This window comes from Lepidochelys kempii, chromosome 11 (assembly GCF_965140285.1).
Source record: "Lepidochelys kempii isolate rLepKem1 chromosome 11, rLepKem1.hap1, whole genome shotgun sequence".
NCBI classification, from domain to species: domain Eukaryota; kingdom Metazoa; phylum Chordata; order Testudines; family Cheloniidae; genus Lepidochelys; species Lepidochelys kempii.
Window position 1 is genome coordinate 26,791,529 of NC_136390.1, and position 12,648 is coordinate 26,804,176.

General features: G+C 42.2%; 1 protein-coding gene across 1 annotated transcript in view; it reads left to right on the top strand.

Moving 5' to 3' along the window:
* The first annotated feature begins 11,555 nt into the window (after positions 1 to 11,555).
* LYPD6 (LY6/PLAUR domain containing 6) overlaps positions 11,556 to 12,648 on the top strand; it is a 66,591-nt gene continuing 65,498 nt past the window's right edge. Inside the window, exon 1 of the mRNA XM_073304729.1 lies at positions 11,556 to 11,641. The gene's annotated coding sequence lies outside the window, so the exon portion shown is untranslated. The remainder of the gene's footprint in view (positions 11,642 to 12,648) is intronic.

Genomic DNA, 12,648 nt, shown 5'->3' on the forward strand with positions numbered 1-12,648 from the left:
GTGTATATATATATCTATCTATATATATATCGTCTTACTATATGTTCCATTCAATGCATCCGATGAAGTGGGCTGTAGCCCACGAAAGCTTATGCTCTAATAAATTTGTTTTTCTCTAAGGTACCACAAATACTCCTGTTCTTTTCACAACTAGAAAGTGAATATTTATGAGCAAGAAGGAAGTAAGGATGAGGTAGGTAGCAAATGAGATGAACAAAATGCTTTGAAGTTGAGCATTGAAATAATGGGCAGTGCTGGAAAGGACTTTGAATGGTAGCATGTATTGCACAGAAGCAAATAGAAAATGTCTGTGAAGCCATTTTAAGAACTTCAGATGAAGTTTCTGTTTTTATATAGAGTTCAGTGGGGAACAATTTTTTGGATCATAAAAACAGATTCAAACCTTTGGTTCTTTTACTGTGTGATATTTTAGAATTATTAGCAACACCTTCTTCAGCTGCTGTTTGTTCCTTACAGCCACGCATCATTGCTCCTGTACCCCCAGGGCAGAATCTAGCCCCCTGGGACTTTTGGTTAACTATTTCCTTTCCTTCTCAAGGGAGTATCTTCTAATCTTTTTTTCACTTCTCTAGTGACATCTAAATGGGACTTTTTCAAAATTTCAGTTTTCTAATGCACATACAAATAGCCACTGTTCTTAACCTTTCACTTACATGAGCTTTAAAACATAACGATGATGATAATTAATAAGCAAATGTACTAGTGATTCAAGGAACTTTTTAAGACAAAAGGAATAGTAAATATTGTCTGGGCTTTTACTTTCCTTATTTGACTTCACCATCTGTTGTAGTTATCTATTATTATTGGTTAGTAATTTCCCTTCAATTTCCCTTTATCATTGTCATAAAAATAAAGGGAAGGTTAACCACCTTTAAATCCCTCCTGGCCAGAGGAAAAACCCTTTCACCTGTAAAGGGTTAAAAAGCTAAGATAACCTCGCTGGCACCTGACCAAAATGACCAATGAGGAGACAAGCTGGAAGGGGGAAAAAACAAAGGGTTCTCTTTGTCTGTGTTGCTTTTGCTGGGACCAGAGCAGGAATACAGGTCAGAACTCCTGTAAAGGATTAATAAGCAATCTAGTTAGATATGCGTTAGATTCTGGTTTATTTAAATGGCTGATAAAATAAGTTGTGCTGAATGGGATGTATATTCCTATTTTTGTGTCATTTTGTAACTTAGAAATCCCCCTAGAGGGATTCTCTATGTTTTGAATCTGATTACCCTATAAGGTATTTACCATCCTGATTTTACAGAGGTGATTCTTTTACTATTTCTTCAATTAAAATTGTTCTTTTAAGAACCTGATTGCTTTTCCTTGTTCTTAAAATCCAAGGGTTTAGGTCTGTGTTCACCTATGCAAATTGGTGAGGATTTTTATCAAGCCTTCCCAAGGAAAGGGGGTGTAGGGCTTGGGGGGATTTTGAGGGGAAAGACGTTTCCAAGTGGGCTCTTTCCCGGTTATATTAGTTAGATGCTTGGAGGTGGCAGCAATAAAGTCCAGGGACAAAAGGTAAAATAGTTGGGGAAGTTTTAACCTAAGCTGGTAAAAATAAGCTTAGGGGGTTTTTCATTCAGGTCCCCACATCTGTACCCTAGAGTTCAAAGTGGGGAAGGAACCTTGACGATCATTATAAAACTTTAACTCTGAAGGAGATAGAAAGTATATACAGCATTTGCCTGGAGTATTCAATATAATAGCCTTGAATAGTTATTGAATCAATAATACATTTTTTGTTATAATGTATTATTATTTATTTAAGTCCCAAAATTGTGGCTGGCACATAACAATTACTGCTTTACAATTTTACAGTTATTTCAACTGTAATTTAATATATAATACTGCCAGATTAAATTTGGAACAATTTCATACTGTATTACAAAACCCCACATATACTGAAGGCTCCCCTGCTAAGTTTACCAGAAAGAAACAAACCAACAGGAGTGATGTGGGTATAGACTGATCCCCATAAAATTTCTTTCAGTCATACATTTGTACCACAGTATGCCTCTTAACAATGCCTAAAGTTCTCCTAGCCTCTGTGTGGCTCGTGGCTTTTATGATTTCAGTGGAATTTCATCTAGGGTGACTAGATAGCAAGTGTGAAAAATTGGGATGGGATGGGGGGTAATAGGAGCCCATATTTAAAAAAAAGCCCCAAGTATTGGGATTATCCCTATAAAATCGAAACATCTGGTCACCCTAATTCCATCCCTGAAGATGTCCACTGGATGTTCTTTGGTTAGCTGTACTCAAAATCTATTCAAGCACTCAGGTGTCTTCATTAACTCTAACTAAGACGTTATTTTTCTTTTTACCCATTTGTTCTTGGTGGCAAGGAGGGCTGCTATATCTGAGTTATTCAGATGGGATTATTTTAATTATTGCTTTGTTCTGTACAGTGGCCTAGATGGTTTTGCAATGGTCATTCAATGAAATATGGAAATCAAATTAACAGTGTCATAGGGTGAAATCCTGGTCCCATGGAAGTCAATAGGAGTTTTACTACTAAATTCAACGGGGCCAGGATTTCACCCATAGCTCTTAGTGATGGAAAGGAACTATTTGATCACTAAATCTATTTCCTCTGCAAGGCAGGATACAGTACCCTAAAGGGGAAAGAATTGTTCGGGGCTATTTCAAAACCCTTTTATTTTTCAACAACTAGAATACATTGAAATGTAAGAAGCTATAAATATTTTTGGGACAAATTATGACATGGATAAAAGGGTTTCAGTTCAATTTAAAAAACCAGGATAACAGTCAGTAGAAATGTACATTAGCATCACTTACAATATTGTGTATTGCTTACTACATAATATTTTTTTTGCAAACTAGAAACTTAGATTTATTCATTTATATTATCAAAACACCTAGGAATCCAGTCAAGGAGCAGGGCCTCATTGTACTAAGCGCTGTACAGACAAGTAACAAACAAGTAACTTAAAAAGTTTCAGTAATTCCTATGCATGTGAGAAAACTCCATGGTTACATCAATGGGTCTATTAAAGTGAAGACCAAAAGCATAGAATCATAGAATCATAGAATATCAGGGTTGGAAGGGACCCCAGAAGGTCATCTAGTCCAACCCCCTGCTCAAAGCAGGACCAATTCCCAGTTAAATCATCCCAGCCAGGGCTTTGTCAAGCCTGACCTTAAAAACCTCTAAGGAAGGAGATTCTACCACCTCCCTAGGTAACGCATTCCAGTGTTTCACCACCCTCTTAGTGAAAAAGTTTTTCCTAATATCCAATCTAAACCTCCCCCACTGCAACTTGAGACCATTACTCCTCGTTCTGTCATCTGCTACCATTGAGAACAGTCTAGAGCCATCCTCTTTGGAACCCCCTTTCAGGTAGTTGAAAGCAGCTATCAAATCCCCCCTCATTCTTCTCTTCTGCAGGCTAAACAATCCCAGCTCCCTCAGCCTCTCCTCATAATTCATGTGTTCCAGTCCCCTAATCATTTTTGTTGCCCTTCGCTGGACTCTCTCCAATTTATCCACATCCTTCTTGAAGTGTGGGGCCCAAAACTGGACACAATACTCCAGATGAGGCCTCACCAATGTCGAATAGAGGGGAACGATCACGTCCCTCGATCTGCTCGCTATGCCCCTACTTATACATCCCAAAATGCCATTGGCCTTCTTGGCAACAAGGGCACACTGCTGACTCATATCCAGCTTCTCGTCCACTGTCACCCCTAGGTCCTTTTCTGCAGAACTGCTGCCTAGCCATTCGGTCCCTAGTCTGTAGCTGTGCATTGGGTTCTTCCGTCCTAAGTGCAGGACCCTGCACTTATCCTTATTGAACCTCATCAGATTCCTTTTGGCCCAATCTTCCAATTGGTCTAGGTCCTTCTGTATCCTATCCCTCCCCTCCAGCGTATCTACCACTCCTCCCAGTTTAGTATCATCCGCAAATTTGCTGAGAGTGCAATCCACACCATCCTCCAGATCATTTATGAAGATATTGAATAAAACCGGCCCCAGGACCGACCCTTGGGGCACTCCACTTGATACCGGCTGCCAACTAGACATGGAGCCATTGATCACTACCCGTTGAGCCCGACAATTTAGCCAGCTTTCTACCCACCTTATAGTGCATTCATCCAGCCCATACTTCCTTAACTTGCTGACAAGAATACTATGGGAGACCGTGTCAAAAGCTTTGCTAAAGTCAAGAAACAATACATCCACTGCTTTCCCTTCATCCACAGAACCAGTAATCTCATCATAAAAGGCGATTAGATTAGTCAGGCATGACCTTCCCTTGGTGAATCCATGCTGGCTGTTCCTGATCACTTTCCTCTCATGCAAGTGCTTCAGGATTGATTCTTTGAGGACCTGCTCCATGATTTTTCCAGGGACTGAGGTGAGGCTGACTGGCCTGTAGTTCCCAGGATCTTCCTTCTTCCCTTTTTTAAAGATTGGCACTACATTAGCCTTTTTCCAGTCATCCGGGACTTCCCCGGTTCGCCACGAGTTTTCAAAGATAATGGCCAGTGGCTCTGCAATCACAGCCGCCAATTCCTTCAGCACTCTCGGATGCAACTCGTCCGGCCCCATGGACTTGTGCACGTCCAGCTTTTCTAAATAGTCCCTAACCGCCTCTATCTCCACAGAGGGCTGGCCATCTCTTCCGCATTTTGTGATGCCCAGCGCAGCAGTCTGGGAGCTGACCTTGTTAGTGAAAACAGAGGCAAAAAAAGCATTGAGTACATTAGCTTTTTCCACATCCTCTGTCACTAGGTTGCCTCCCTCATTCAGTAAGGGGCCCACACATTCCTTGGCTTTCTTCTTGTTGCCAACATACCTGAAGAAACCCTTCTTGTTACTCTTGACATCTCTGGCTAGCTGCAGCTCCAGGTGCGATTTGGCCCTCCTGATAACATTCCTACATGCCCGAGCAATATTTTTATACTCTTCCCTGGTCATATGTCCAACCTTCCACTTCTTGTAAGCTTCTTTTTTATGTTTAAGATCCGCTAGGATTTCACCATTAAGCCAAGTTGGTCGCCTGCCATATTTACTATTCTTTCGACTCATCGGGATGGTTTGTCCCTGTAACCTCAACAGGGATTCCTTGAAATACAGCCAGCTCTCCTGGACTCCTTTCCCCTTCAAGTTAGTCCCCCAGGGGATCCTGGCCATCCGTTCCCTGAGGGAGTCGAAGTCTGCTTTCCTGAAGTCCAGGGTCCGTATCCTGCTGCTTACCTTTGTTCCCTGCGTCAGGATCCTGAACTCAACCAACTCATGGTCACTGCCTCCCAGATTCCCATCCACTTTTGCTTCCCCCACTAATTCTACCCGGTTTGTGAGCAGCAGGTCAAGAAAAGCACCCCCCCTAGTTGGCTCCTCTAGCACTTGCGCCAGGAAATTGTCCCCTACGCTTTCCAAAAACTTCCTGGATTGTCTATGCACCGCTGTATTGCTCTCCCAGCAGATATCAGGAAAATTAAAGTCACCCATGAGAATCAGGGCATGCGATCTAGTAGCTTCCGTGAGCTGCCGGAAGAATCAGATGAATTCGATGACTATTAGCCAAGATGGTCAGGGCCTCAGCCCCAAGCTCAAGGTGTCTATAAACTTCCAACTGCTAGATGTTCAGACTGGATGACGGGATGGATTACTTGAAATTGCCCTGTTTTGTTCATTCCCTCTGAAGCATTTCGCACTGACCAGTCAGTCAGAAGACAGAAGACAGAAGACAGGCTACTGAGGTAGATGGACCATTGGTTTGACCCAGTATGGCCATTTTTATGTTCATGTAAATAAGATTTATTCACATGAATGGGGGTGGCAGGATTTGTAAGCCAGAGAACTAAAATATCTTTGACAATCTCATACAAATATTTAAGGTAGCTTGTATTCCACTGATTATATTTAGGCTTGGAAGTAATTGATTTTTATCAGTAAATGTTGGTAAAAATCAATTGAACTGTACACACACAAACAATGAAAAAATATTTCCATTGGTTGAAGTTTACAGATAGGCACTGTAAGAAAAATACTTCTTGAAAACTTTTTAGCATTTGATTTAAGGATATTTACTTTGGATATTTTGAGATGTGATGCTGACAAATTCTATTTTAACAGTTATAAATCTTTAACTTTTTGAATCTCAACATCTACTGTTTTAAAATAACTGTTTGCTCGCCCATTATCTGACCATCCCCAATTTCCCACAATTGTGAAAATTTAAACTGATAATTAAAAATGCTTAAAACTCATAATTTTGTGCAACTGTGAAATTTAAATAGATAAAAATAAAAAAGTTTAAAAATAAACATTAATATTATCCATCAAAATATTTAAAAAAATAAAAATTGAATTCTGCCAAGCCAAATTATATTTGTAAGATCATTCAAAAAAAAAAAAGAAAGAAAGAAAGAAAGAAAGACAGAAACAGGCTGATTATGATAACTCTAACATTGGTGTGCAGCAATAGCTCCATTGAAATCAATGGACCTCAACAAATGTAAAACCAGTGTAAGTTCAGAATCAGAGCCAGATTTTATAACTTCCCACATCAGAAAGAAAATTCCTGTGCTTATTAACTATAACCATGAGCCAATGCAGATTTAATACTAATGCTTTTTTGATGAATTGTTTCGTATTCTGTTGTGAATACTTTCCGCATGAGTACATAACGTAATAAAATAAAATCTGTCGTTAAATTCTACAGATATGAACAAAGCACAGAACTGTGTTTTCTAGTCTTAAGTATTCAATATTTTATCTTGTAACATTCGCAAGACCAGGACGCCGCTTTGCTAGCGCAGAACCATTTAACTCTGATGGAGTGTAGTGTGTAAATTATAAAAATGATCCCCAAGGTACACTTAGGGAGTCATGTTTAGGTCTGTTGAGGAGTGGGTTTCGTATAGTATAGTGAGATGGACATAACTATGTTCCTACAACAATAACAACACTCACTTGACATCGACAAGAGGTGCAAACCCAGGGTCTCATGCAGGACTCCTTACTCAGGTAAGATTCCAACTAAAGTCTCCATATGTCTCCAATATAGAAAGATAGCATGGTTTATACCAAGATAGATACTCTGTTGATGAGAAAGCAGTTAAGAATCATTTGGATATTGACCCCATTTAGATATGACATCAGAGTTTTCATAAGATAAAACCAGGGGGATGAGACAATCACTTAGCAGTAGATATTTACAATATACATTTTAGTTATTCTAGTTACAGCTACAAAATTAGTTACAATATTATATGGTAAAGTGTGGGGGTGAATGGGACATTGTATCCATGTTGATTCAAGTGCAGTGGCTGGAAATTCTAACATAAATGTGCGGAGGCCCATTAGCTCCTGCTGTAGCCCATTCACTAGTGTAATTGCCTGAAAGGCTATATTTTAGGCTCCTACCTTTACTTAGTTCCTTAGTAAACAAGGTGTTTACCTAGGCTTTGAACTTGTGACTTTCACACATCATGAATTAAAAACATTAAATATCAAAACCAGGAATATAACATCCTAAGTGTTAAAACTCAAAAAGAGTTGGTTTGTGGCTAAGATTCATTTTGCAGTCCAAAATTTGTTTATTGAACTAACTTAGTTTTTCATTTAGATTCCTCTTGGACATTTAAAATATTTTTCATGCACATGACATTCTAAGGGTAAAATGGGAATTTCATGTACAGAAAAAGAGAAGGATATGCGAGATGGACCTGCAGTGTGGATCAGAGAGGAGGATTTTTCCCTAAAGGATGATTTCTAAAGTTACAGTAGAAAGTTTAGAAAACAAAATCCTTATTTTTTAAAAATGAATAATGAGTTTCAAAGAAAATAATTTTAGCAATTGTTAGTACAGATGGCCACAAACTGGAATTCCCATTCTGCAGAAAATTCCAAAAACTACCCATCCTCCTCCCAGTCCCTGAAATTTTGAAATTTCTGGCAGAATGGAAATTCTTAAAGATAGTTTAGGAAAAGTCAAAACATAATTTTGTTATGATCTTTTTCTAAATTATGCTGAGGCTCCCTGAGCTGCCCAAAGTCCCAGCAGCCAAACAGGAAGGAACTGGACTGCTCAGAGAGATTAGGAGACGGTGCTCCTGGGCTGCGGAGAAGCCCTAGGAGACCCAGCTTTGGGACAGTGAATGAGCCCACAGCCTGGAAACCCTGTGAGCCTTCTCCCTGGTGCAGTCTGCCAGAGCTGGGGAGTCTGGTAACTCCAGCTCTGAGACAGTTTACCCATTGGCTGCCCTGGAGCTGGGGAGCCTGAAAGCTTGAGCTCCCCACCAGACCACCAGGAAGGCTATTGAGTGGGGAGGGGAAAAGAGACAGAGCTGGGAATGATTTTCTGATGGAAAATTGAAAATTTTCAGGCAAACCCACAGACCCATTTTGATTACATAAAAAGTGAATTTTCCTCAGAAAATTATTCTGATAAAAAATTCCCACTTCTTCTAGTAATTAGTTATTAATATTCTTCTTAACATCCAGTCTTATTAGCAATTATTTATTTCAGATTGTAGCTTTTACATACTGTAATGAAGGGGATGTACTCAATCATGTTTGCTTTAAGCTGCCTTTTTCCTATTTCTTGATTTTCATATGATATAGGTGTCATTTTAATTGTTGGTTGAGCTTACAAGGCCTAACAGTACACTGATTGTCTGTCTCTTTCCTGATAGCTTTTGAATGCCACATCCAATCTATTCCAAAATTTCAGGGAATGTTTCAGAAAGAGGAAATGGAAGATACCCATCTCAACTCTGCTGAGACTCCCAATACAGGTAAAAAAGATGTTGAACCCTGAATGACTTACATCCCTGACAGAAAGAAAAGAAATAAGGGCAGTGGAGGGGAAGGGAAAAATGTGGGAGGTACATAGAGACCCTGACAGAAAATGGGGACCCTGATATAGGGAGAAAGGGGAATAAGGGCATGAGAGGAAGAGAAAAATAGGGGCATGGGGGAAAGGTGGAATGGGGGCACATAGATACCCTAGAATGGGAGGGGAAATGGGGGACAATGGTATATGGAGGCATTACATGGCAGATAAACAGAACCCTTAGCACTGGGCATGGAGTGTAGGGGGAACACACAGAGCCCCTGATGCAGAGAAAAGGGAGGATGGTGGGCATGGATAGAAGGGAAATGAGGGGGCACAGAGATCCTGGCATGGGTAGGAAAGGGAAATGGTGACACACACGGCCCTACATGGTAACCCACATCACTCACCTGTAATGCCAGCCCTACTGCCTCTGAAAAAGTGACAACCCCTCCCTCCATACCATGCGACCCTCACCAGCCCAACCAGCAGCTGCCCTCTAGCCACCCAGCTCTGAAGGCAGCAGTACAGAAGGGTGGCAAAACCGTGATCCCCCCTACAATAGCCTTGTGAACCCCTGATCATGACCCCCTTTTGGGTCAGGAACCCCATGGTTACAACACCATGAAATTTCAGATTTAAGTATCTGAAACCATGAAATTAACGATTTAAAAAATCCTATGACGGTGAAATTGACCAAAATGGACCTTGAATTTGGTAGGACCCTATTTATAGCCCTGATTTCCCCAAGGGCCCTCTAGAAATATTTGTGATTAAGGCCATTTCCCCACATCTTCTAGTTCAGCCAATAATCTCTGCCTCTGAGACAGGATAATGAGTTGAGTTCTCCATGGTTTTGCATTTGTGTTGCATCACATACACGTTTTCCCCATGATACAAGGAAAAAGGGGCCTGGGATGAGAATGCAGATGTTGATATTTTTGTATTTGGGATACACTAGCATCTAGTTTTTAAATGAACTACAAAAGAAAAGCATTTAGATAAAATTCTATGCTCAGTTAAGAAAGATTCTAATCCCTGTGTTGATTTCCAAAGAACACACGGTATAAAAGCCTTCAGTAGATGTGTTTGTTACTGGAAAGAAAACAAAATGTATTTCTGTGAAAGCACCTCCTGCTGGACTGGAGAAATGAATTTACTCTGTTTTAACCTTGAGCTTCTCCATGCTGAAACTGACAAATTCGAGCCCAAAGAGTTAGGAGAGAGACCCTTTTAAATGAGGAACTGGATGAACAAGGGACATAATATTCCATGAGCTGTACTAATCTGTAAGATCTCCTAAATTTGAAGGACATGCTTCATAATTAACACATTGTGAATAGTAAAGCAGAAAATATGGAGTGCATATAAAAATAATTATTTTGTGTATTACAGTAAAATGGTCAGAGCAGCTTATTTTTCAAAGACTCCTTGTTTCCAAGGGCAAGGGTCAGTTAAAATGAAGCAGTTTTAGAGAAGCAAACACCTCATTTATATTTTTCAAACTTAACACAGTAATATTTTGAGCAACAAATGTATATATTAACAGTCACATTTTAAAGTGATAAAACAAAACCCTGTCCACCCTTAGGTCTGAATACAAAGCTGCATTCTATAATTGACTATGCCTTGTATTTTGTCAGAAAAAAGAGCACACAGTAATTTTTATCTCAGCTAAAATATTTCACATATGTAAAAAGGCAAATTATATAAAAAACATAGGATGTGAAGTCTCTTTCAACTGCTTTGTTAAAAGTGTCAGTGAAACACTGGAACAAGAAGGAATTAGGATTAATTTTGGTACAAACCCACATAAGGGACATCTGAATTAGAGGACTGGGAGCAAGTTAGTCTTAATTGTTTTATTTAACTCGATCATTAAAACGCTGCCCCTTTCCTAACATGGCATAGTTATCCCTTCTTTATATGGCTCAGCTGTTTTTCTTTTCTCTAACTTACCTTTGTACATGTGATTTTTTTTTTAATCTGGTATAATTTCCCCCATTGTTTTTGCAGTTAGATTAGATGTAAAAGATAATTTAGAATAACATCGATGGGGGGGGGGGGGGAGTAATAGATATTTTAGGAGAGGTACCAACCTAACAGGATTTAAACCACAATATTTCTGAAAAACTGTCAGACTCTTTAGCCGCCAGACTACAACGTATTTGATTAGCACCATGAGGACTGAAATGGGTCCCAGAAAACTTCCAATATAATAAATGTTTCCTGGAAGGGCTATAAAGTTAAGGGAGAGATATGTGTCCTTTAGTTCATACCACAATCACAGGAGAACCAGCTTTAATTGAAAGGGGGAAGTGAGAAGAAAAGGAAAACGGTGAACAAGATCCCCCCCCCCCCCTTTAGCTGCCTAATCCTGCAAATGGTCTCGGTGTCGGTGGTTTCGTTTCAGAGAAAGCCCAGGTCAGTCTTTCCCCAGCTTGCAATGTTCAGTCGCTTCCCTTGGCAAGGAGAGCCCTTCCCCTTTCTCTAAAAGAAAAGGAGTACTTGTGGTTGCTGTGGCTTGCATGATACTCCGCATACGACCGGTTATCTAGGTCCGCAGCCGGCCGGGAGACCTTTGTGGGGCTCATTGTCCCAGGCTCCCCCTCCACCGAGGTGCAGAACGGACAGCAATGGCCGGCAGCGCTCTCCGCTCACTGCAGTAGGGGGCAGACCGCGCCGCTTGTGTGCACACGGCGCTGCCGGTTCCCTCTGAGTGTAGCCCGCGTCCTCGGCTGTTAACACCGGAGTGCTCTGGGAGCGAGCCGGGCTCTGTCAAGCCACCGCTGCCCCCGGGCTCGCCTCACGGCTCTCAGGTAAGGGCGAAGCGGGGGTGAAGGTGGCTGGCAGGGGGAATGGAGCGGGCGTGAGAAGACAGCGCAGAAGCTGATGAAACAGGAGGTGTGAGAGGAGACAATGGGTGAAAAAACTCGGCTGCAGCAAGCACGGTGGGGCAGCGGGTGGAAGGGGGCGCCGCTGGCTGGCTGGGCGTGGGGGACAGGTGGGGAACGGGGGCCCCGGTCCCAGGGGATCAGAGAGAACTGTGGTTCCTGGGGGCATCGGGGCACAGCTAGCGGGGGCTGGGGGGAGTCTGCCAACTTGCCGCGGTGGGTTTGTTGGGCAGGGGCAGGCGGAGGGCTCCGGACACTTGGTGCAGGCTGGGGTGGGAAGATCTGGTCCAGGGCACTTGACAGGTGACCCGGTAAAGGTTTTTGGCAGTGAGGGGCTTGATGACACTTTTTGTTGCCCTGGTGGGCGTGGGAGGGTCTTTGGCAGCTTGAGGGGAAAGTTCAGAGCTCCTCTCCCCTGGGATGTGAGAGCGCTTGGGCAGCTGGGGTAGGGAGGTTCTGGGAAGGTTTTTTCAGCTGCGAATTAGGGTTGCCTCCCGTTGCGGGGCCTGGGAGGGTTTTGGTACCCGGCGTTCAGGGATGAGTGTCAGAGGGGCGGGAGGACAGGGTGTTGCTGGTTGGATTTTCCTTGCCTCTTAGAGAAGGGAAAACTCAGGCCCCACCAGAGTCGCGGAAAGTGGGTTTCCCAAACGACTGACGGTCGTTTGAGGGGAATCGCAGTTTCAAGAGCGGTCCTACCCCAGGAACACAGCCAGCTCCTGGAGCTGAGCCGGATAGCCTTGGCACCAGGTAGGTCCCTCCAAAACGACTGGTTCCCTGCAAGATTTACTGTCTCTCCGAGCCCCTCCTGCCTGCATAGGCAAATGACAGGCTGCTAGGCTGGCCGAGCGACTCTATTTCACAGCTGATCCGGCAGCCACGCTAATTGACTAGCCAATTAAAAAGCACACTTTCAACGTAGCCTTGGCCCCGGC